We start from the raw sequence: 26411 nt of genomic DNA on the forward strand, positions 1-26411 counted from the left end.
AATATTGGCCTCCTTCATATCGAATAGATTTTAAGATTATTTTAACAACTTATAAAGTTTTAAATGGGTTAGCCCCTCCTTATCTTCAGGATTTTTTGAAACTTCATTCTGTGTCCAGGGGCCTCATGTACAGTATAAAGCGTGCGTACGCACATAAAATGTGCGCGCCATATTTTACGCACAATTCAGCATGTATAAAAATGAACTTTGCGTCAAGTTTGCATAAATATACACACTTTTTCCCTGGCGTGAAAATGTGTGGCAGCTATGCAAACTTTTTTGTGAATATCAAACTACAAAGCGTCCAAACTCACCTAACCCTCTATAGTATGACTTTATTTTTTTTGGGAAAAATATTTTCCTGCATTCTTTGGAAGCTTGCTGGGTTAGGTAATTAGGTAATTATGTCCCTAATTACATATCAATTATCAACCTGACACCTCCCGGAACCAGATTTGGGTTTGTTGCCTCAGGGCAACATTGTGCTACCAGGGGTCTAGAACACCAAGGTTTTCTACAGTGATTATGACAAGTGAAATACAAATCGAACAAAAACTAAATTCATAAAAGAAAACTTGTTTTTGACAAAAATATGTTTGGTTTTAGCAGATGTTGCTTCAGTCTTTTCCTGCCTTGGAATAGGGCCATTTGTTCATTGATGACCAGTTTATCACCCTTTGGGACTTAAGTTAGTTTTGAGGATAAACAAACAATGAAATAATGGTTGTACCATAGAGCCTCATGGTTTCATCGGAAAAGACCGCAACTTATGAACCATGCATCTTTTGTCCATGAAATGATCTTGCATCCATCTCCTATTGCTGTTAGTTATTAATAAAGTTAAAAAATTGGCTTTGTAATTATTTTGTAATCAACTGCATATCAACGCACTACAATAATATTGTCTGAACAAAAGGGCCCCAACTGCGCAATGTTGCCCTGAGGCAACAAACAAAAAAAACACAGTTTTAGCACATAAATTAAATATTAAAAAAATGTCTTTAAATGATCTACAATGCTTCTTTACATTCTCACAGACATGAAAATATTTTTAGTTAGAGTTACCCAAAATTTAAACATGAAGAAAAGTGATCTAGAACTTACAAGTAGGAGGTAAGGTGTAGCATGCAACTCTCCTTCATAAAAAGGACGTTGCTCCTCTTCCAAGTAAAAGGTCACATGAACATCAATACCGCTTTTATTTGGAGAAAAATATGTCTGGTGGTACTTTAAATCACCCCCCCCAAAAAATAATAAATAAATAAATAAAGGAGCAACGTGAGGTACAGATATGTGGTTTGTTGAAGAACATTAATAGATGAACTATGACTGTGACTCAGTGGGTAGCATAGTCACCTGGAAACGGCAGATTGCAGGTTCAATTCCAGTTTCCTCCTGTCACATGTCCACATGCCCCTGGGCAAGGCACTTAACCCCAAGTTGCCTACCAATCTGTGTGTTGGTGTGTGAATGAGTGAATGTGTATGGAAGTAAATATGTGCCATCAGAATTTGAATAAAAAATGCCTCTGAAATTTGAATGTTGTATATTAGTGCTTACTTTTTCAGTGTTAAAATAAATTCAGAATATATTTTTAACATGAAAAAATTTCAGTGTCATTATTTGCACATGAAAAAAATTTCAGTGTCATTATTTGTACATGGTTGCAATTTTCATGTATTAAAAAAATTCACATTCCTATTTCAAAGTGATCAAATTTTCAATATACATATTTTTCACAGTTTAAATTTGCAGTGTTAAAAAATTCAGCATATAAAAAAATTCAACTTTTCAAAATTCAAATGCAATATTTTCCGTGTCCTCCAATTCAACTTGCTCAAGTTCGCTGTCTCAAATTCAACGTCTAAAAATTCGCTGTAAAAGTGGCGAGGTTACTTCAGGTCACAGACATTAGCAATGAATGTCAGATTCCAGGACCCAGCTAATCACGTGACGCAACCGTCATATTGAAGAAATACCAGCATCACCCAGGCTGGTGACCATGGAGGCGAACGCAAACCCAACGGTAAGTTTAATGCTTTCATATTTCTGTATTATATTTTATTTTGCGCATGAAGTTTGATACATTATCTTAAAGGTTGATTTAAAACACGGCTTTTTTTTTCATGTGCAAATAATGACACTGAAATTTTTTCATGTTAAAAATATATTCTGAATTTATTTTAACACTGAAAAAGTAAGCACTAATATACAACATTCAAATTTCAGAGGCATTTTTTATTCAAATTCTGATGGCACATATTTACTTCCATAATGTGGCTCTAGTGTAAATGCTTGGTCAGAAAAACTGGGAAAGTCCAGTCATTTACCATTAACAGATAGAAGAAGACAACTTGCCCAGGCTGCTATAACATCACAGGACCAGCACAGAGACACAGAAAACAAACCTCCATGCTGAACAACAGCATGTTAAAATGATAATCATTTGAAGGATTTGTCAATAACAATCTAAATCTTATTACAGCTATAGCTTTTTCCAAAAGCAGTAACATTCTGTATCTAGCAAACACACATAAAATATATGATGTGTGTATTTGCTACAATCAACAAATACTGTACAGTTTTAACATTCATTTCCCTTTTAGTCTCCTAAAATGAAATATTGAAGCAAACTAAAAAGATACATTCTCTTTCAAACCACGTGCAATTGATGTTGTTTATTTGGGTGCAAATTAAGAAAAGACAGATGTGTATGGAACAAAATCAGAACGAACAAATATTATTTGTCACTGTAAGAAAAAACAACTTAAACTATGCAGTGCCTTGCAAACGTATTCGGCCCCCTTGAACTTTTCAACCTTTTGTTGCTTTTCAGGCTTCACTCATCCATCCATTTTCTGTATGCCCTTGTCCCTAGTGGGGTCGGGAGGTGCTGGTGCCTATCTCCAGCTAACGTTCCGGGCGAGAGGTGGGGTCATCCTGGACAGATCGCCAGTCTGTCAAAGGGCAACACAGAAACAGGACAAACAACCATGCACACACACACTCACACCTAGGGGGAATTTAGAGACCATTTTACTTGACAGTCATGTTTTTGGACCGTGGGAGGAAGCCGGAGAACCCGGAGAGAACCCACACATGCACAGGGATCTAAAAAATGTTATTATTTTGTGAAGAATCAACAAGAAGTGGGACACAATTTTGAGGTGGAATGAAATTTATTGGATATTTTAAACTTTTTTAACAAATAAAAACCTGTGAAGTGGGGTGTGCAATATTATTCAGCTCCTTTACTTTCAGTGCAGCAAACTCACTCCAGAAGTTCAGTGAGGATCTCTGAATGATCCAGTGTTGTCCTAAATGACTGAGGAGGATAATTAGAACCCACCTGTGTATAATCAAGTCCTGTATAAATGCAGCTGCTCTGTGATCGTCTCAGGTTGTGTTTAAAGCGCAGAGAGCATCATGAAGACCAAGAAACACACCATGCAGCTCTGATACTGTTGTGGAGAAGTTTAAAGTCAGATTGGATTACAAAAAGATTTCCCAAGATTTAAACATCACAAGGAGCACTGAGCAAGCGATCATATTGAAATGGAAGGAGTATCAGACCACTGCAAATCCACCAAGACCTGGCCGTCCCTCTAAACTTTCATCTGGAACAAGGAGAAGAAAGATCAGAGATGCAGCCCATGATCACTCTGGATCTACAGAGATCTACAGCTGTGGTACACTGCACAAATCTAGCCTTTATGGAAGAGCTGCAAGAAGAAAGACATTTCTCAAAGATATCCATAAAAAGTCTCATTTAAAGTTTGCCACAAGCCACCTGGGAGACGCACCAAACATGGAAGAAGGAGCTCTGGTCAGATGAAACCAAAATCAAACATTTTGGCCACAATGCAAAACGATATGTTTGGCGTAAAAGCAACACAGCTCACCACCCTGAACACACCATCCCCACTGTCAAACATGGTGGTGGCAGCATCATGGTTTGGGCCTGCTTTTCTTCAGCAGGGACAGGGAAGCTGGTTAAAATTGATGGGAAGATAAATGGAGCCGAATACAGAACCATTCTGGAAGAAAACCTGTTGGAGTCTGCAAAAGACCTGAGACTGGGACGGAGATTTATCTTCCAACATAAAACAAAATCTACAGTGAAATGGTTCACAAATAAATGTATTCAGGTGTTAGAATGGCCAAGTCAAAGTCCAGACCAGAATCCAATAGAGAATCTGTGGAAAGAGCTGAAAACTGCTGTTCACAAGCGCTCTTCATCCAACCTCACTGAGCTCCAGCTGGTTTGCAATGAAGAATGGGTCCCACTTGTTGTTTTCTTCATAAAATAATACAAATTTTAGATCTTTATGTTTGAAGCCTGAAAAGCAGAAAAAGGTTTAAAAGGTCAAGGGGGCCAAATATTTTCGCAAGGCACTGTATGGTAGAAATCATAGTCATATCTAAATGTGCTCAATACTGAGCTGCATGGCAAAGACTTATGTAAATATGATTCCTCGATTTCCTATTTTTAATAAAAAAAAATGTTTTCACACATTTTCATCATGGGGTATTCATGTGTCAATTTTTAAGGAGAAAGATTAATTTAAAAAAAAATTCAATTTGGCTGAAACATAAAATATGGGAAAATAAAATTATGTGTTGTGCATACTTTCCTGATGCACTGTCCATCCACAGTAGTGTCTCCAATTAACTCAAGTCAGAAGTTTCCAAAGCCATGACATGATCATTTTGGCTCTCCTCATTGCTTAAAGAGATGGTTAACATTCTGTATGTGAACTTCTGATTGTGAAGTTCACATACAGAATGATATACATTCATTAATAGATGAATATCTGGCATATTCTTTCTATCAATATTGGAGCATTTAGCAAATGGAAATCATTTTGGTGGTTGACCAACTGACCTAAAACAGGAGATGGTCTGATTTCATTTCAAACGAGGGATGAACTGATTGCAGTTTTCTGGCTGACCACTATCTTTAAAAAGACCTGCCAATTCGGGTTTTGGCCAACATTTTTTTTGTCTTAATATTTGCTTAAATATAGGGACAAAGATGTTATGTTTGCAACAGTGAATGGATTACTTTTAAGTGTACATGTGCAGGCATGACCTGGTGGGCAGATCTATCAGTCAGTCCTCTCACAATAGAGGAATAGGAAATAGTGGATGATTTCCAGACCTTCATTGAGGAAGATAAGATCAGTGGTTAAGATCAGTTTCTCATGTAAGTATCCACCGATTGTCGCTTTCCCCAAATTAAGGAAATCAGGCCTGATTTAGCTGTACACTCCTACTCCTATTTTTTTTTTGTCGTACAAGTTTCATTAAATCATAAATAACCCACTCTATAATGAGGAGTTTTTACGCTATGAAGTTCCAATTGGGTCCAGTAAAACTAAGTTATGCGGTCTACTTTTATCACTGATAATTTGACTCACGAACATAGTTTGTTGTATTTCCATGCAGGTGAAAAAGCCTTTACATAAATTACGTACAATCTGAATATGAGGAGGGAGAGGGACAGGTGTGGGTGAACCGGGATGGAAAGGGATGGGCTGATATACGTAGACATACAGGGAGGGGGAGCAGGGAGCGAGTGTGTGTCGCCATTGCCGCTTGGCAGTGCTGTTGGGAGAGAAGGAGGAAGTCCGCAAAGCCAGCTTTCAGTTTTCAGTGGATACCAGCCTAACATGGACAAGAGTAAAATGTGGACTTGTAGGTTGTAATGACCTAACAGTATTACGCCTCCAATCAAACCTGACTTTGGAGTTTTTTCCGGAGAACCCGACTGCCGACAGAAGAAGGGATATATATTTTTTTTACCTTCGAATGTGGATATGCTTCCTTCTGTTTTCCGTGGTATATGGATCTAGGAGCCACCATGTTATTAGGTGGGTAGGGGAATGTATCTGAGCCGACTTTATGAGCTCACCCAGCACTCTCATTTAAGGACGAAAGGTACCCGCACGACTGTAACTTAGAGTGTTCAAGTAAACCAGTGTCAGAACCCGACCTGGTCCGGTAAACTAGCCTAGTTGTGTATTTTACTCGAGCAATCTCCGTCCGGGTTGGTGCTAACGCTAGCTGTTAGCTAACTCACTCTGCTTAGGCTAACAGTGTTTAGCTAACGTTTTCAAAGGGGATTAGAGGTGTGTATTTTTCCTCTCTCCTAATTTTTTTTAGGGCGAGATCGATATTTTACGACTGTGGCGCAAAGCTGCGGGTGTGACTATTGAAGGGAGCCCTGTCGCATTATTCTAATTCAGTCTTTTAGTTCCACTTTAATTCCAAAGGAATCCTCTCTAACCTGTTTATTCCTGCTCTGACACTTCTTTCCTCCGGTAAAATTATTGTCATTAAACCCACACATTTATCGTCTTTGTTGCTGTTTAGAAATGTTTCAGATTGTCTATCAAGACAATCTGAAACATTTCTAAAGAAATCTTATACACTAATAAAATGATGAGTTTAACAGACAAATTATACAATTCTAAATTAGTTATTGACTGTCTACAAGTTGCAGGGATGGTCTTTAGATGGTCCACATCTATCAAAAGATTTAAAGTAAACATATTTTTCCTTATTTTGTCATGAGTGGAGTATATTCACACACGACCTATCTCTCACTAATGAGAAGTTATGATCAAAAAATTGAACTGAAAACAAAACACAGGGTTTTGTTGCGGTAGTGAAAGGTAGTCAATTTAATGAGCTCAAATTAAGGCCAGTAAAAGGTAGTAAGAATGCAGGCCAGTAACTAAAGGTAGTAAAAGGTAGTAAATTTTTCATCATCCCTTCAAAATATATTTAATTTTCCATTGATGCTCACTTATTGTTTTAAGTTCGTTTTACTACAATCTGTATAAAAAATTCTAACTACTGTACTGGCAGCTGTCACTGACTCCAAGCTGCTGTGCGCATGCCTAACGTGTTGAGACTAACTAATCATTTTGCGCTTCGCCGTGGGAAAATAAGTTTTCACAACTTTAGCTTGATGATCCGAGATTCAAAGACTAGGAATGACCGAAAGTATACAGGAAAAAATCTAAATTTCACCTGGAACGACATGACGTCTTGTTGACATCACTTCCGCCAGCAGAGGTCGCTGGCCTTACTATCATAGCTGGCTATCACTATCAGCGTTCTAAAAAATCTCATTCTTATTTTCCAGCTAAACTCTCTCCAGTTTAGACTACTCAGGCATGTATGCCATTTACCCCAAGTCTCTTCCCACTCTGTATCCTCTACCACCACGTTTAGTTCCAGTTCCCATTTATTCTTGACGTCTAGAGTTGTCTCGTCTTGGTCGATTCGTAATCTCTGGTATAGAGCTGAGATAATCCTTTGAAGATCTTTTTGGTTCTCCACCACATCAATCCAGTATTGTTCAAAATTTGTCAGTTTCTCTTTTAATTTGTCTATTTCTTTGTGTTTTTGAAGGTAGTGTCTAATCTGAAAGAATCTGAAAAGATCCGTGTTAGCGATGTTATATTCATTTTGTAGTTGCGAGAAGGCTTTTAATGTTGTTCCTGTAAATAGTTGGTTTATTGTTATTAAACCTTTGTCTGCCCATTCACCAAATCCCCCATCAAGTTTGTTAGGTTTAAAGTCGACTATGCCATTTATTCTAGCTGCTCGTGATAGGGAGAGTGGTAGCTTTAATTTCCTCCGAACTTTATCCCACACTTTCAAAGTAAACACCACCCACTCATTTTGGATCTTAAGTTTTCACCATCAATTTCTACTTAAAAAAGGTAAGTCTGTTATTGAGATGCTCCCTACTACCGAACCCTGTTCCAGCTGTACCCATTTTGTATCCAAATCCAACCTAATCCATGTAACAAAAGTGCCTTTAGCTGTGCCGCCCAATAATAACTTTCAAGATGTGGAAGAGCCAGGCCTCCCACATTCTTTGAAGAACACATAACCTTAAGTCTCACTCTTGGTCGTTTGTTTTGCCAAATTAATCTTGATATAAGTCTGTCCAACAACTTGAAGGTGGTGTTGGGAACCATGACCGGAAGGGAATTAAAGAGGAAAAGAAGCCGTGGTAGCACATTCATCCTAATCGTTTCCACCTTGCCAACTAAAGATAATGGGAGAATCTGCCATCTTTCCAAATCTTTTTTGATTTGAGATATAAGTGTGTTGTAATTAGCGTTGTATAACTGGGAAAAATTATTGGTCAGAATGACTCCTAAGTATTTAAGGCCCGCTATTGGCCATTTAAATTTCGTTCTCCAGGTGTTCTGGCCATTGTCCTGACATCATCATTGCTTCCGATTTAATTTCATTGACTTTATAGCCTGAGATGTGACCAAATGTGTGTAAGCATTTCATAAGGGGGGGTATTGTACTTGACGGGTTTTTTATGTATAGGAGGATGTCATCTGCAAATAAAGAAATATTATGTTCTATACCTCCCTTATCTATTATTCCTTCTATGTTTTTGTTCGTTCTAATCAGTTCTGCTAACGGCTCAATACATATGGCGAAAAGAATAGGTGAGACCGGGCTTCCCTGCCTCACCCCCCTTTTTATGTTGAAGAATTCAGAGCAGTGGCTGTTTACCCAGATCTTCGAGATTGGATTTTGGTTAAGGATCGCAATCCATCTTATGAAAGTGTTGTTAAATCCCATCTTCTTCAATGTGTAATTTAGATAATCCCAGTCCACCCTATCAAATGCTTTCTCCGCATCTAATGCAAGGAGCATTGAATGTTGGCTGTCTTTCTTAGCAATTGACTGTATATTTAGCGCTCTTCTAATGTTGTTCGATCCTTGTCGTGTAGTTATAAATCCAGTTTGATCAGGTTTTATTATTTTCTTTAAGTCCCTTTCATCCTATTTGCTAAAATTGAGCCAAGAATTTTTAGATCGTTCCCTAAAAGACTTATGGGACGGTAGGAGGCACATTCTTTAGGGTTTTTCCCCTCTTTATGTATTACCATTATTATTGCTTCTGACCAGCTTTTTGGAGGATCATTTTCTTTTAAAGCGTAGCTGTATACAGGTCCTTCTCAAAATATTAGCATGTTGTGATAAAGTTCATTATTTTCCATAATGTAATGATAAAAATTGAACATTCATATATTTTAGATTCATTGCACACTACCTGAAATATTTCAGGTCTTTTATTGTCTTAATACAGATGAATTTGGCATACAGCTCATGAAAACCCAAAATTCCTATCTCACAAACTTAGCATATCATGAAAAGGGTCTCTAAACGAGCTATGAACCTAATCATCTGAAACAACGAATTAACTCTAAACACCTGCAAAAGATTCCTGAGACCTTTAAAACTCCCAGCCTGGTTCATCACTCAAAACCCCAATCATGGGTAAGACTGCCAACCTGACTGCTGTCCAGAAGGCCATCATTGACACCCTCAAGCAAGAGGGTATGACACAGAAAGATATTTCTGAACAAATAGGCTGTTCCCAGAGTGCTGTATCAAGGCACCTCAGTGGGAAGTCTGTGGGAAGGAAAAAGTGTGGCAGAAAACACTGCACAATGAGAAGAGGTGACCGGACACTGAGGAAGATTGTGGAGAAGGGCCGATTCCAGACCTTGGGAGGACCTGCGGAAGCAGTGGACTGAGTCTGGAGTAGAAACATCCAGAGCCACCGTGCACAGGCGTGTGCAGGAACTGGGCTACAGGTGCCGCATTCCCCAGGTCAAGCCACTTTTGAACCAGAAACAGCGGCAGAGACGCCTGACCTGGGCTACAGAGAAGCAGCACTGAACTGTTGCTCAGTGGTCCAAAGTACTTTTTCGGATGAAAGCAAATTTTGCATGTCATTCGGAAATCAAGGTGCCAGAGTCTGGAGGAAGACTGGGGAGAAGGAAATGCCAAAATGCCAGAAGTCCAGTGTCAAGTACCCACAGTCAGTGATGGTCTGGGGTGCCATGTCAGCTGCTGGTGTTGGTCCACTGTGTTTTATCAAGGGCAGGGTCAATGCAGCTAGCTATCAGGAGATTTTGGAGCACTTAATGCTTTAGCTTTATGGAGATGAAGATTTCATTTTTCAGCACGACCTGGCACCTGCCCACAGTGCCAAAACCACTGGTTTACTGACCATGGTATCACTGTGCTCAATTGGCCTGCCAACTCTCATGACCTGAATCCCATAGAGAATCTGTGGGATATTGTGAAGAGAAAGTTGAGAGACGCAAGACCCAACACTCTGGCTGAGCTAAAGGCCGCTATCGAAGCATCCTGGGCCTCCATAACGCCTCAGCAGTGCCACAGGCTGATTGCCTCCATGCCACGCCGCATTCAAGCAGTCATTTCTGCAAAAGGATTCCCAACCAAGTATTGGGTGCATAACTGTACATAATTATTTGAAGGTTGACTTTTTTCGTATTAAAAACACTTTTCTTTTATTGGTCGGATGAAATATGCTAATTTTGTGAGATAGGAATTTTGGGTTTTCATGAACTGTATGCCAAAATCATCCGTATTAAGACAATAAAAGACCTGAAATATTTCAGTTAGTGTACAATGAATCTAAAATATATGAATGTTCAATTTTTATCATTACATTATGGAAAATAATGAACTTTATCACAATATGCTAATATTTTGAGAAGGACCTGTACTACACATAATTTAGGGGTAAGTTCTTTTATGAATACTTTATAGCAGTGGTCCCCAACATTTTTAGTCGCGCGGACCGGTCAGCCCTTCGCTATTTTGCTGCGGACCGGGCGGGGGTGTGGGAGGGGGGGTAATGGTGCGCGCAGCACTCCGATGTTGACGCAATTTTGATGTGCAAGACGTAGCCGGTTTCGGATTTTCAAAATAAAAGATCCGGAAGTAGTTCTTTATTTCTTGCGCGGCCCGGTACCAATTAGTGATGTGTCGGTCGCGAACGATCTGGCTCTAAGAGCCGGCTCTTTGAAGTGAACGATTGGAACCGGCTCCACAATGGGAGCCGTTTTAGGATCCTATTTGGGAGCCGGGTTTTTTTCTACAGTATATCGCTGTCTCTCCGCCTCCCTGTCGTTGTGCTTGTGCTCTGCAAGTGCCAGAGCCAATAGTTTTTCCCCACATCGTTTTTTTTGTGTCCTGCGGTGCCTCGCTGTCTCTCCGCCCCTTCTCCCTCTCCTTGCGCGTTTTGCTCTTCTGCCAGTGCTAGAGCGGAGAGTTTTTTTCCCTCGGTCGGTCCACTGCCCTCATGTCAAGCGTGTGCTCCACACATCTGACCAATCACACATAGTTTCAATAATAATGTGGCGGGAAAACACTGAAAAAAAAGTTTATCTCCACTTTTTTTGTGGAAACGACAGACAATTGGCCAAGCTGTATAGCGTTCGTCGGCAGGTGTTTATGTACAGACACTCACTCAGCGGTCAAGAAGCACGACAGAAAGAAGGGGAGTCAGTGTGAGAACTGAATAGGTGAAAATAAATGAGTGACAGAAAACGGAGCACGATTTGGACTCATTTTAATGCTACATCAAGCTCCAGGGCAGAGTGCAGACTCTGCAAAGTCAGCATTTCCTATTGTGCAGGCTCGACAAACAACCTGCACAGGCACAAGCGGACATCACACGCATCGGTATTGCTATAGCATTGTTATGCGGCATTTTTACTCATCATAAGTGCTCAACAATGTCAATAATGAAACAAAATATTATAAAATTAGGTTTAAGCTATTAATTAATTAATAATGTCAAAAATATATATGGGGAGCCGAAAGAGCCGGCTCTCCACAGTAAGAAGAGCCATTACAGCCGCATCTCGAAAAGGAGCCGAAAATCCCATCACTAGTACCAATTGGTCCCGGTGGTTGGGGACCACTGCTTTATAGAACTCTCCACTTAGACCATCTGTCCCTGGAGTTTTGTTTTTTGTATCATTTAATTACTTCCTCAACCTCAGTATCCGTAATTGGCTTATTCAGATCACCTGGTTCTTGTGTTAATTTCGGTAAATTAAGCGTTTTAAAGAGGTCCTCCATTTCCTCCCTTTTCTGGGGAAGACTTTGGGAATTATATAGTTCTTTATAAAATTCTCAAAACGCCTCTGCAATTTTTTTGGGTTGGGATAGTTCTATTCCGGGTGGCATATGTTTGGAACCACTTGACTGGCCTGTATTTTTCTCAATTGGAAGGCCAATAAGCGGCTGGCACGGTTCCCCACTTCATAGTATTTTTGACCAGTATATCTCATAGCATCTTCTGCCTTATAAGTAAGTAGTTTGTCCAGTGCTTCCCTGCTTCTTTTAATTTTTTTCAGTGTCTTCTCTTTTCTATCCCTTTTAGAAGTTTGTTCTAATCTTTTGTTCTAATCTTCTCACTTTGTTTTCTAGGTCATTTACTTTCTGTATCCGTTGTTTCTTTAATTTACTTGCCATTTCTATACATTTGCCCCTAATTACTGCTTTAGCTCCATCCCACAATATCGCCTGGGACACTGCCCCATTATCATTCAAGCGGAAGTATTCATCTATTGTTGTCTTCATTTGTTCTTGGACATGTGGCTCGTTCAGCATGGAGACATTCAATCGCCGGTATTTAAAATGTTTTTTGTTTTTCATTCTTAATGTTATTCTGACTGGTCCATGGTCTGACAAAGTTATAGGTTCAATAACACTATGTACCATCCTATAAAGGTCTCGTTTGGGTATAAATATCATATCCAGTCTTGAGTATGAACCGTGCACGTTTGAGAAGAATGTGAAGTCCCTGCCTTGTGAGTTACACGCCCTCCAAGTATCTACCAGTCCCAGATCCCCTAGCAGGTGTTTCAGGGCTTTCGGTTTTTTTGCCAAGAGGGCCTTGTTCTGGCGGTAATTTATCTTGTTTTGGATCCAACACACGGTTAAAGTCTCCTGCCAACATTATTACACCTTTTGATTCTTTTGCTAAGACGGAAGCTACTTCTATAAAAAAGGTTGGATTATCTTCATTTGGGGCATATATATTCATTATTGTTATGTCCGTCCCTTCTATTGACCTCATCACATCACATATCTCCCCTGCACGTCTTTCACCTCCTTCTGCACAGAAAAGTAGATTGTTCGGCTTAATAAGATTGCCACCCCCCTCCCTCTGCTTTTTGGACAGCTGGCAAAAAACACTTGATCCACTCATTAGTTTCTTGTGTTCCAAGTCATTAAGATGAGTCTCTTTCAATAGCGCTATTGAACTTTTAAGCGATTTTAATTGAGCTAATATTTTTTTCATCTTTATCGGATGACCCAGTCCTCACATTATAACACACAATATTTAAATCACTCATAATATTTAGTTGTTTTAATCATGTCAACCTCGACCACTACTTTTTGGCTCTTCGAACTTAATTCTGGATGTTGCATCTTATCTGCTTCTGCTTCCTGTTGGTCACTCAGTGTGGGCACAAACATGTCAAGGAACAAGAACATAGTAACACAAAAGTAGTTTGAACAAATTAAGCCCCAAGGACTCCCATAAACCCGACTAGTTATATTAAGACCACATATAATCTGTAATGGCCTCCTGACCAGTCCCCGATGTAGCCAAGGCAGAGCGCCGTGTGCCCGTAGTCGCTCTGGGGAAAAAGCACCAAGTGCTGTCCAGATCACAAACCAAAGAAAAGCAATAATTCCCTGGTGAGATCTCCACCCAGTTGGGATAACGATAGTAACGCTCGGTGATATTAGCTGCCCGTGAAATAATAAACATTTGAAATACAAATTCACTCTATAACGTAACATTGGCTATTTCGATAACGTCTTATTCTGCCCCCTAATAATTTTTCTCAAAACATACCTTATAGTCCTCAAGAATTCCTCTGTTTATGAACATTTTGTTCTCATCACAGTCTTAAATGTAAACTTTTAAATCTGCATCAGGTAGTCCCCTTTTTCCATGTCTCCTGTTGACTCTCGGAGTCCAAGCCTCGTTGGAGAGCTCTGCCTCCATCCTCTCTCTCTCTCACTCATCTGCACCGAGACATCCAGCCTCTCCAACGTCGGTACTGCGTCCAGAAGAGTAGGGAAAGTTTTCGTGCTGCTTTCCAAGTCGATCCTGAGTTGCGCCGGAAAACGACATTTTGCCTGTATTCCTTTTTCTTTAAGTTGCTTGATTATGCTCCGCAGTCTCACTCTCTTCTTTTGGACCTCTGGAGAGAAATCCTGGTCAAAGTATATTCTTCCCTTGGAGAACGATTTCTTTTTGTGACCATGCCCGTTGTAGCACCGCTTCTTTCCCTGGTGTAATCCATGAAGCAAACAATGATGGAGCGTGGCGGGTTTGTGTCAGCTGGCCTCGGTCCTAGCGCTCGGTGTGCTCTTTCAATGCGTAAATCCTCCTGCAGAAGAAGCGTGTTTCTGATTAGTTCCTTTATGAAGCCGATCATGTCTTGTTTCTCGCTTCCCTCCGGAACTTGGTAGATTCTGATATTGTTACGGCGCAGACGGTTCTGTAGATCATCACATTGGTTAGTGAGTAAAGCCTCACGTCTCAGCAAGTACCGAAGCGCTCTCTCGTTTCTCTGGCTAACTTCTTCCGTTGCCCCAGTCCTACTTTCTGCTTCTTCCATACGTTGCTCTAGCACAAGGGTCCCCAAACTTTCTCCTGTGAGGGCCACATAACGTGTCCCTTCTCTGATGGGGGGCCGGGGTCAGTTTGTAACAGAAAAAGTGTGACGATTGTAAGAGTGCTAAACATAAAAATGTATTGTTTTTCAGAAAGCACAATCAAATAACCTTTTCTGGATTCTTCAGAGAACAAAAGTTAGGAAATAACACTATTTATGAAATAAATAATAACCAAATAACACTGGGTTCTCCACATAAAAAAAAGGGTTAGGGTCAATTATATGCATGTATAAAACAGTTACTAACTAGTAGTTAATAATAAATAAAGTTCATTACTAAGGAACATTTATTTTATTGCAAAAGTCCAACTTATCAAATAAAAATGCACATATATAAAAATACTCTGGTATTGTTCAGGGGGCCGGACCAAATGTGGAGGCGGGCCGCATCTGGCCCGCGGGCCGTAGTTTGGGGACCACTGCTCTAGCATGTCCATCCGCTCTTTCAGATCTCGTACTGATGTTTCCAGTCTTGTTAGAGTAGCTTTTGTCTCAGCAAACAAACTCTGATTTTCTTTCCTCAACTCCTTTAGTTCACGCAGGACTTCGGCTACCATGTCGTTAGCTTCGTTAGCTTTTCTTCTCTTGCTGGCTGTGCTGTTAGCCTGCTGTGGGTCTTTCTTCTCTTTGGACTCTTTGGTCAGTTTGTTGTTTACCAACGGTGTTTCTTGTCGGCATCATTTTTTTATTTGCGGTTTCTCTTAAGGGGGTATCCAAAAAATTATATATTTTGCCAACTAATCATCAATCTCACGGGAGCCTCTACCCACTGCGACCGTCTCAAAGCTTGCCACCACCGGAAGTCCAAGTCCATACCTTTTAAGTTCCTTTCTGCCTTCTTTTACATAAAAAGGTCCAAAACAGTCAACACCACAGTAAAAGAATGGAGGTGCTGTTTCCATTCTGTCCTCCGGTAGATCTGACATCTGTTGATCTTGGGTATGTCTCCTGTACTTTCTGCAAGTTGTGCACTTGTAGATGTGTGAAGCAACTGCACTGCTGCATCCTGTGATCCACAGTCCATTGGAACGCAGCTCGTTGACAGTAATTCCTCTTCCTTGATGCTGCACCTTTTCATGGAAGTGTTTAATCAGTAAAGACGACACATGACTTGATTTAGGGATAATGGCAGGATGTATGGGTGCCGACTTGCTCTTGTTAAACGTCCTCCCACCCTGAGTACTCCTTGTTCATCAACAAGTGGGTTTAAGCTATGCAGCCTGTGTGTCTTATCCTTGAGTTGGATGTCCTTTCCTTGGGTTAAGTCCTTGATTTCCTTGCTGAAGGTGTTTCCTTGTGCAAGTTTTATTATGAACAGTTCTGCTTCTTGTCTGTCTTCAATACCTGTTTTTCCACCTTTGGTTTGTGTGTCTCCTATAAAATCTCTCACAAATTTCCTTAGCAGAGCAATAGCTTTAACAGCTCTTCTCCAGTTTGAAGATTTATTGAGACGATCAAGTATTGTTCTCCTTTCTTGTACTTCCGTTTTGAGCACATGTACTGTTTTTAGCTCTGAGTCATTAGGAATAACTTCAATAGCCTTGTCAGTTTCAATGGGTAGCTCACTCTGCCACTGGTTTTTGAACCAGTTAGATTTGAGTAGCTGTTGAACACTTAGTCCTCTTGATGCGTGGTCTACAGGATTATTCTCAGATGGTACATGATGCCACTGATGTGGGTCTGTGAGTGACTTAACTCAAGTCTAGGGACAGTAGTGACTTTGGTTGGGGCAAAGCGTGCCTTCCCCATGACTAGTGCGCAATGAACATCCCCTTTGGATGTGACTGTTCTTAAATAGCTACATTGTCCATACCCTGTCACACTAGCATCTGAAAAATGATGTAAATCACACTGTATGATGTCTGTGTTTTCAGGTAGCATGCATCTTTGGATTCTCACCTTTGACAAGTTTTGAAGATCTAGGAGCCAGGATTCCCACTCTCTGTAGAGCTGATCCGAAAGAGGCTCGTCCCATTTGACTTTCTCTTGACATAACTGTTGCAGGATTTGATTTCCTTTTAGAATGAAGAGTGCCACAAATCCCAGTGGATCATACTCTGATGCTACTGTGCACAGGATCCCTCTTCTCGTCTTTGGGCGCTCTTTGACTGTTATTCTGAATTGAAACTCATCGGAGGAAATGCACCACTGAACACCAAGTGCTCTTTCCATCAGTGGCTCACCAAGTGCTAGATCCAAATCTTTAATACTGTCAGCACACTCTTCTCTGGGCAGCAACTTTAACACATTGTCACTGTTTGATACAAACTTGTGTAATCTTAGTTGACCTGTGCTACACAGCTCTCTTGCTTCTTTGACTAGTTTTATTGCTTCTGCTTCAGATGTAACACTTACAAGTCCATCATCTACATAAAAGTTTCTTTGAATGAACTTCACTGCGTTTTGAGAGAACCTTCCCTCACCTTGTGTAGCTATATGTTTTAGACCAAAATTGGCACAACCAGGTGAAGAAGCTGCACCAAACAGGTGAACCTTCATGCAAAAGACTGAGAGGGGAACACTTAGATCACCATGCTCCCACCATAGGAAGCGTAAATAATCCTGGTCTTGGGGTGTTACATGGAACTGGTGAAACATACGCTCCACGTCGCACATTACAGCCACCGAGCCCTTCCTGAACCTACAGCGTACTCCCACCAAAGTGTTTGTGAGGTCAGGCCCTGTAAGCAGGTGTTCATTTAGTGAAGTATCTTGATATTGTGCAGAGCAGTCAAAAACTACACTGATCTTGCCAGGGTGATATACCCCATGGTGGGGCCAGGCAGGGGAATTACAGAGTTCCTTCTCCGTTACTTTCTCTGCATCACCGCGTGCAATAATGTCCTCCATGAACTTTGCATAATCAGAGTAGTACTTTTGATCTCTTATGAATCTACATTTGAGACTGTTTAAGCGTTGCATTGCACTTGACATGTTGTTGGGAAGATTTGGTCTGTCATTTTTGAATGGCAGGGGCATTTCATAGTGTCCAGCCTGCTTTTGTTTGATTCCTTCTTGCAGCTTTCTTATGAAGCAGACATCTTCTTGTGAAATGCTTGTTTCTTCCACTGCTCTCTCTGTAAAATCTGATTCAAGTGCTTTGATTACATCTGGACCAGTTACTTCTTTTATTTGTGTCTTGCAGATGTAATGAACTTTATTCTTCAGCTTTGTGGTTGGTTCAGTCTCTGGTATTACTTGCTTTACAGTGATGCGATGACTTACTCCAATTACATCACTGCTTGCATCACACGAATCACAGTAACTTATGATGCTCCAGCCCAAATCTGTTTTCTGGGCATAAGGCTGGTTTTCTTCACCACATATGACTTCTCTGGGCATTAAGGCTTGTGTGCAGTTGTAGCCTAACAGAAGTCCTATATCACAGTCTAATGGTGGAGCAATATGTTCAGTGAGATGCTCCAAATGTGGCCATGACCTTGCCGTATCTGGAGTAGGAATATGGCTGCGATTGGCAGGTATAAAATCACGTGTGTAAGCAACTGGCACAGTGAGTTTCTTTTTGGAAAACAATCCTCTTATTTGCAGAGCTTCAAGTTTTGTACATGGTACAGTTATTTTCTTGGATGACATCGTCGATAATTTGAGTTTAACTTAGGTTTTAGCTGTGTTCAGATTGTTTGCTACTTCATTGAGAATAAAGGACGAATCACTCTGTGTGTCCAGCAGAGCGTAGGTAAGTATTTCTTTGCTTGGCTCATTTTGTGTGGACACATAGACAGGTACTATTGCAGATTTCTGTGTGTTTCTGTTTTCATGAGTCACTCTATTAGATGTACTTTCGTTAACTGTGTCTTGTGACTGTGTTACCTGTTGCTGGGTTTCCTTCTGTTCAGCTACTTCTTGTTTTTTAGGTGGTTGTTTCTTTATCTCATGTCTTTGTCTTTCTTCATGCAGACATGTGGGATGTTGTTTTGAGCATGCGTTGCATGTCATCCTATTGCTGCAGTTCTTGGAGAAATGACCACTATTTAAACAGCCAAAACATAGGTTTTCACCTTGAATGAACTTGACTCTCTCAGTAACTGATTTTTCAGTGAACTTAGGACATTTGTGTAAGCTGTGTCCTGTTCTTTTACAAAACACTCAAGAGATCATGCTTCTTTCTGTAGAGTTAGTTGTGAAGATTTTCGCTGTATCTTGCTTCTTATGAATGGGTGTAATTTGAGGTTTTGTCTTTGGTTTGTCGAAGTCACTTTGTCTCATAGCTTGATATGGTGTAATGGGATTACATGCAATACTTGCCTCCAATGACAGGAATGTTACAAAGTAACTGAAACGTGGGAACTGTCTGTGCTCCAGCTGGTACTCTGTAGCCTTTCGGTTCCATCTGTTGCTTAACCAGTCTGGCAGTTTAGCAGCAAGTCTTTCATTCTCTATTCCATCATTGAGGACGTTCAGATTCTCATTGACAGTCATTGCAGATTGACAGCTTTGTAAGAAATCCACAAACTTTCTTAACTCTGCAGTGTCTTTACCTCGGAGCTTTGGCCATGTGTGCAACTTGTCCCTAAAGGCCTTAGCAATGACAAAAGGCTCTCCATAACGTTCATTGAGAATATTCCATGCTGCCATATAGGAATCTTCAGAGTCAATCAGAAAATAGCCATCTAAGGCTTCTTTAACACACCCACCTACATACTTCTGTAAGAAAAATATTTTTTCTGCAATGGGAATGTTCTTTCTCTCTATTAGAGTATGAAAAAATGCTGTCCAATGTTTAAACTTAAGTGAATCCCCACTAAATACTGAGGGCTCTGGAATCGGTAGCCTATTAGCTGACATAGCTTCTGGCAAAACCCTTACAAGCTCACCTGTGCTCTCGTGAACGACATTTAACTGTTGTGGTGGTTATGTGGGTTGATTAGCAGTGTTCTTGAACTCAGTTACCTATATGTTTGCAGGGTTCGGTGTGATGCTTTCTTGCTTTACTGAAAAGTAGGCTTCTTCATAAACTTGTAATTTTGCCTTTGCTGCTCTGAGTCCTTTCAGATTTTCCAATCTTTCAATTTCCCTTTTTAAGTCCTCAACTGACTTTCTCCTTGCAGTACTTTCCTCTTGTTGTCTCTTTATCACAGCTGCCTTCTCCTTTTCTCTTTTTAACTTGAGCTCTGTTTCCTCTCTTTCCTCTTGATGGCGTTGTGACATCACAGCAGCTTCTTGTTCTAGGTTATGCATTTGTCGTCTTCTTCTATGGTTTGCATTTTTTCTCTAAATTTCTCTTGTTCATCCATTATCTTAAGCACAGCCTTTGTGGCTTCATACTCTGCTGCAGCTTCTTGTCTTTTGGCGGAGTAGCCATTAGAGATAACTGTACTGGCTTTAAAATGACTATGAACTGAGACACTAGCTGAGCTAGAAGATGTAAATATAGAACTAGCATCAGGCCAAACAATCTCCTCCTTATTTGTTCCCTCAACATGGCACTGGATGTTTTGCAAAACTACCTTAGTCACTGATATACATTTATCTAACTGTATTTATCATAAATATCATTAAGAGCGGCTAGTTCTCATCCATCCATCCATCCATCTTCTTCCGCTTATCCGAGGTCGGGTCGCGGGGGTAGCAGCTTCAGAAGGGAGGCCCAGACTTCCCTCTCCCCGGCCACTTCTTCTAGCTCTTCCGGGGGAATCCCGAGGCGTTCCCAGGCCAGCCGAGAGACATAGTCTCTCCAGCGTGTCCTGGGTCTTCCCCGGGGCCTCCTCCCGGCTAGTTCTCTTTGTACAATATCCATGTGATCTTCAAGAATGTCAACTGGATCTCCTTTAATAACAGATTATTTAGCAACTTTAATGCTTTCCATCTGTCATACGTACTTTCAAAGTGACGTTGCAGCCCTTTTAGTTTTTCTTTATGAAATTCTTTTCCTTTTTCTGTTAGCATGTGAGGTCTTTCACTTCTACGCAGCTCTTCTTGCCCAGGCTGCACTAAAGAGGTTTCATCTACTTGCTCTGCTTTGGCAGCTTGTTCTGCATTGGCAACTTCTATTTCTGTGTCATTTGTTTCTGACATTTTGTTTTACTTGAAATGTTATGGACTTCTTAATTGGTGAAAATCTCCTTTTAACTTGACTTAAATTAACTCTGAGCTTTGTTGCATTACTTCCCTTCTCGTTACCTTGTTGCGCTGTTGTTGTCAGGCTTCACACAGTTCCTTGTTGTTACTCCTTCCTTCTGTCACTTTCCAAACATGAAATTAAATGTCTGGTTTCTGGACGTCTTTATGAAGAAGTAACCGTTGAAACGTGTGTCCGTTAACATTTGCAACCGTCCGGTCTTAGGTGCAACGATGCGAGAATCATGCAGCTCCGAGTTCGACTATCACTTCCACCTCTTCTTCTTAATGGCAATAAAGAGTTCGTTGTACTGCTGGTGTGAAGTCAGCTTTAATGTCAAGCTTTAAAGTTGCTCTTGTTACAATTAAACTTAAATTACCCTTTTACAGCCACTTCCTAAAGCTATGCTTTCATATCGCATTCATCTTCTTTCTCTGGTTTTCTAGCAACATGCTGGATTCCACTTCCTACCGTAACCTTTCAAAATAAGAGTCGTAAAAACAAAAAATATAAATAATACAAAATAAAACATGTCAACTAAAATTATGGCAGTAAAAGGTATTGATTAAAACAGTTTGTTAGGTATAGTTGTACCCAATGAACTGACATTCACTCGGAGGGCTTTAAAGTTTAAAGTCGGGCTGTTGTAAAATAATATTTTAGTAATGGAGTACTCTATAGACCAGGGGTGTCCAAAGTCGGTCCTGGAGGGCCGCCATCCTGTGTGTTTTAGTTCTCTCCCTGGTTTAACGCACCTGGATCCAATGATGGCTCATTAGAGGCCTTAGGAGAACATTGACAAGCTGAGAAGGTTGTTACTACAACCAGGGAGAGATCAAAAACATGCAGGATGCCGGCCCTTGAGGACCGACTTTGGACACGCCTGCTATAGACTATTTTTACGATTATCCGAGGAATCGGATCTCTCGCTCTGTTCTCTCATTCCCTCCAAAACCATGACGACGCGACTCCGATGCCGCAAGTGCTGTCGTAGTCAATCCATCACACGGCAACGTTCAACAATCCTTATTTCTCCCCTAAACCCTCACAAAACGTCGCACAATTCAACAACTAATGATTGGGCCGGAACACGGTGCGCTACATAATAAAACATAATTTAACGAGGCAGATAAATTTTCCTTGAAGAATTTTAATAATTGAGGTACTCAAATCATTCGAGGAATCGTTTCAGTCCTAGTTTAAACAGAGGTCCTTAGGGGCCACTGTCCTGCTTTAAGGATTTCCCTGCATGCCTGTCTTAACATGTTACATTCCTGTAACATGTTAAGGAATGTAACATGTAACAGGAACATGTTACGTTCCTGTAACATGTTAAGGAGGTAGTAATCACTTGAATCAGGTGTGCTGTAACAGAGGCACATCTAAAACATGCAGGACTATTGGCCTTGTAGATATTTGGGTGCTTACTTTCAAAGCAAGTGGAAATGTATAACAGTTGGTGATTATGTAATGTTGACCCAGTTAAATCCAATAAGTGAAACTTATACAAGGTTCCCCTCAGAAATCTTGATAAGGTTGGTGGTGGGACCGTCCACCATGTTTTTATACAAAAACCAGGGGGTGCACCGATTTATCGGTGCTGATTTTCCTAATTTTGGGAGATCGGTGATAAACTGATTTTTACATATGAAGCCAATCTTATCTAGCTTGGCAATTGTCTAAGAATCAATCACGGTCCTCTTCTGCTCTCCTGAGAGACAGGTTTGACCGACAGACCGGCCAACCAAGTTATGTCTGCACATTTACAATTAACAATAGTGGCCCAACTGCTGCCAACTCAACAACTTTCTTGCTATATTGAGCAACATTTCAGACAAAAATAATTGGTATCGGATAAAATTGGAATCGGCAAGTTAAGCTTTTTAAAAGATCGGCAATCCGCCAGAAAACTGCAATGGTGACCCCTAATAAAAACATGGTGGACTTTAGAACTGGGGTCATGTGCTCTATCTTTCTGGTTTTAGTGAGAACATGAGCAGCAGAATTCTAGTTTTCCACTAGCCCACCTCTAACTGGTACGGTCTTGGTCCACCTTGGCTAGATTCGTTTTCCATTAGCAAATCTAATGCGCCTCAGCCCGGGTGTTCTCAGATTTTAGTACCTGCTTCAGGGGTAGTACTACAGGACCGATCTAGGTATGGCAACCAAACAATTTAATTGACAGCTTCCTTTCCACATCATTTAGGATTTGCTGCTTCTCACTGTTTGCAGTGTGAAGGAAAGAGATCAGCTGTTCAGGCAGGGTTAGGGTAGGCTGCGAAGTCAGATAAATGTGATCGGTTTTGGTGATCGGCAACAAGAAACATTGATTGGCGATCACCGATCATACACTTTTTCACTGAAATCGTCCCATTATGATCGGTGGCTGATCGATTGGCACACCTCTAGTTCAGAGAATTGATGTGTTCACAGTCTCCTGATGGCATTGTAATGTAGAGCTGTGTATCATCTGTGTAGTTATAATAGCTAATCTTATTTCCTGTTATAACCTGAGCTGGTGGAGCATATAGATATGAAATAAGACTGGTCCTAGGATTGAGCATTGGGGTACCCCGCATGTGACTTCTGTCCGCTTCAATGAGAAGTTACCTATTGAAACAAAGGAGTCCCTGGTTTTTTATGCAAGATTAAAAAAAATTTAGTACTGGACCGGAGAGTCCTACCCAACTCTCTAGTCATTTTAATATGTCATGATCAACAGTGTCAAAAGCTGCACTGAGGTCCAACAAAACCAGCCCTGTTTTTTTTTTCTTTTTTGCAGTCTCCGTATATGTGGATATCTTTGAACACTTTGACGAGGGTAGTCTCAGTACTGTTTTGAGCATGAAAACCAGAAACTTTACGAAAAAGAGTAGACATTAAGCAAGCATTGTTACTTCACCTCCTCCTCTGAGCTGCGGTGTGTCTGATCCACAGGAGGTTCTCCTCCTGTGGATCATATGGGTAGGCTTTGCTTACATGTCTTTATTATTTAGTGTAATTTGTAAAAAAATTATATATATAAAGTGGATTAGATCCACTGTTTTAGTGGGCCATGTGCTTTACATGCATGTGGCCTTTGTGTGGTTTAGGTTTGTGCTGGTTTTGTGGAACACACATGATGCATGTAACGTGTTGGAGACGTTGATGTACTCTTGTGGGTCAGGTGCAGCGATAGTATTGTGCGTACTCTTCAATAATACCCTGCAGGTACCTCTGCTGGTGGAAGCCCTGCTATTTATAGTTCAATTACACATATTCACATATTTCAGGCGACCGCCTGGCGACACACACCGACGCCTTAGGCAGTGTTCCCTGATGACGCACAAGTGCAGTCGAACTGAATTGCAAATTCAAGCTGTTGGGCTCTTTAGAGACTAACAAAGGTCAATCCTAGCAAGCATGTATGATTTACACCAGTCTTGCTCAAGCTATGGTCCCTGAACCATTTGTGGTGTGAGGGCACCCCCTAGTGGACAGAAAAGAACTCCATGACTACTTGTATGATCAGAGGAAGATAAGTTATAGCGACTAGAACGGTTAGTTGTAGGAATCGTTCCAGTTAGTCAGAACTGCTCTTTGCTTGGTAATGAATGATGCTCTGCTTTCAGGTAAACAGCTATTGTTATTTTCATTTACTTTTGTAAGTAACTCAAAATGTCCAAGGAGATCTCTTCAGTGCTTTGTTGTGGCCAGTCACATTTACCAAACAGCACCACTCTTCTCATTAAGATGAACAAAGAAAAATACATGAGTTAAGAGACTAATATTTTCATTTCAGGTTGCATCATATGTTAAGATGTGTTATTGCAGGGGCAATTTTAAATTAAGTGGTCTTTGACAGCTTGTTAAATGGGTTAGCGTTAGCTGGTCTTCATCCTGAAAAAGTTTGAGAAACACTGATTTAGAGATGTTTGAAAACTACAAAGGATTAGAATTCGCAATTCAAACATGCTCACATGCTACCGCCAACAGCCAGTGTTGAAAGAAGGATTTATCAACTCAATCTGTGGTCCCTGGAGCATTTGTGGTGCCAGGGCACCCCCTAGTGGACAGAAAACAACTCCAGGACTACTTATATGATCAGAGGAAGTTAAGTTATAGCAACTGGATTCCTTTGAACGGCTAGTTGTAGGAATTGTTCCAGTTAGTCAGAACTGGTCTTTGCTCTCTAATGAAAGATGCTCTGGTTTCAGGTAAACAACTATTGTCAATTTCATTTAATTTAGTAAATAACTCAAAATGCCAAAGTAGACCTCTTAAGTCTGTTGTGGCCATTCAAATTTACCAAACAGCACCACACTTCTCATTAGGATGAACAAAGAAAAATACATGAGAGACTAATATTTTCATTTCAGGTTGCATCATATATTAAGATGTGTTGTGGCGGGCACAATTTTGGATTACGTGGTCTTTGACAGCTTGTTAAATGGGTTAACTGGTCCTCAGCCTGAAAAAGTTTGAGAAACACTGATTTAGAGACGTATCCAAACTGTGAGGGATTAGAATTTGATATTCAGCCATACCCACATGCTCCCACCAGCAGCCAGCGTTGAAAGAAGGATTTATCATCATGTTATTCTAATTCATTAAGCACAGTTTGATATCTGCATAGAGATTAAGAGGAAGAAAAATAGTAGGAAAACAGGTGACTTCCTGTTGGAAGGGGGCAAGGCTAAAGTGATGTCACCAATTGACCATTTGAATGTGATGAGCTCTGGTCTGTAATGATACAAATGAATTTTCAAGTTCGGCCTGAGAGGATTTTATTGATTCATGATGTCTGGGTATTTGTCGTTTTTCGGGGGACCAATAAACATCCTTAAAATGACGGGAGCGATGCTTGGAGCACGGCAGCTTTTCTCCTCCCGGGGCTGCTGGTTCAGAGCGAACGACGTGGTTCAGAGCACGGCGGGATTATTTATACAGGTGAGCAGATGGGCTGAACACAGCAGACGGCTGTGCTTTAGATGCGTAGCTTTACTGACTGACCGGAACATAAATTTCATATCATCCCGGTCGCCACTAATGGGTGGCGATGCACATCGTGATGTTACATAGCTGGTAGATGTGTTTCTGTGTGTGACAAATGCAGGTGTCAAATCCCGTCTCTATTATTGCTGAACATGAGAGCTATAAATGTCTGGGCAAGGTGAGAGTTCATCTATTAAACTGACTTAAGATGAATACATAAACCAAAAGCTGGAGTATAGACATTTTTTATAAGCTTATTTGTAAGCCTGCCTCTTTATTATTAAATTGAATATAATTTCAGATTTTTGTATAACTTTTCTTCAGGTTAATTTAGAAAGTGAGCTATTTTTGTTACAAGTTAATTTTTTTAACTACAGGAAAGTTGTTGATGGGGAAGCTCAAATGTAAAATTTAACTGAATTTGATATGTGATATTAATAGTGCTGTTTTATTTGATCTTTTTTTTATCCGATTACTTGATTAATCGTAAGAATAATCGATAGATTACTCGATTACTAAAATATTTGTTTACAACAGCCCTAGAAGTCGATCTTATCCCCTGATCTTATCTACCTCAGCAAAGGTCTAAAAATTACCCACAGTTCTCTTCTGCTCTCCCGTGAGAGAAGATTGACTGACAGATCATATCTGCATGTTCAAAGTTAACAATAGTCACTCCACTCTTAACTTTTTTGCTGTATTTAGTAGGGATGCTCAGATCAGGTTTTTTGCTGCTGATACCCATCACCCATGAGGTCAATCTTTGCCGATCACCTGAATTGACTGTT

The 26411-nt window shown here is 40.5% G+C and overlaps 1 protein-coding gene across 2 annotated transcripts in view; it reads left to right on the plus strand.

Annotated features, from left to right (window-relative positions):
* Window positions 1–5581: 5581 nt before the first annotated feature.
* The window catches only part of arhgap5 (Rho GTPase activating protein 5), a 99719-nt gene continuing 78889 nt past the window's right edge, over window positions 5582–26411 (plus strand). Inside the window, exon 1 of one of the 2 annotated variants that reach the window (XR_003597972.1) lies at window positions 5582–5873. The gene's annotated coding sequence lies outside the window, so the exon portion shown is untranslated. The remainder of the gene's footprint in view (window positions 5874–26411) is intronic. The other variant, XM_028037112.1, reaches the window with a different exon arrangement.

This window comes from Xiphophorus couchianus, chromosome 13 (assembly GCF_001444195.1).
Source record: "Xiphophorus couchianus chromosome 13, X_couchianus-1.0, whole genome shotgun sequence".
Taxonomy (NCBI): Eukaryota; Metazoa; Chordata; class Actinopteri; order Cyprinodontiformes; family Poeciliidae; genus Xiphophorus; species Xiphophorus couchianus.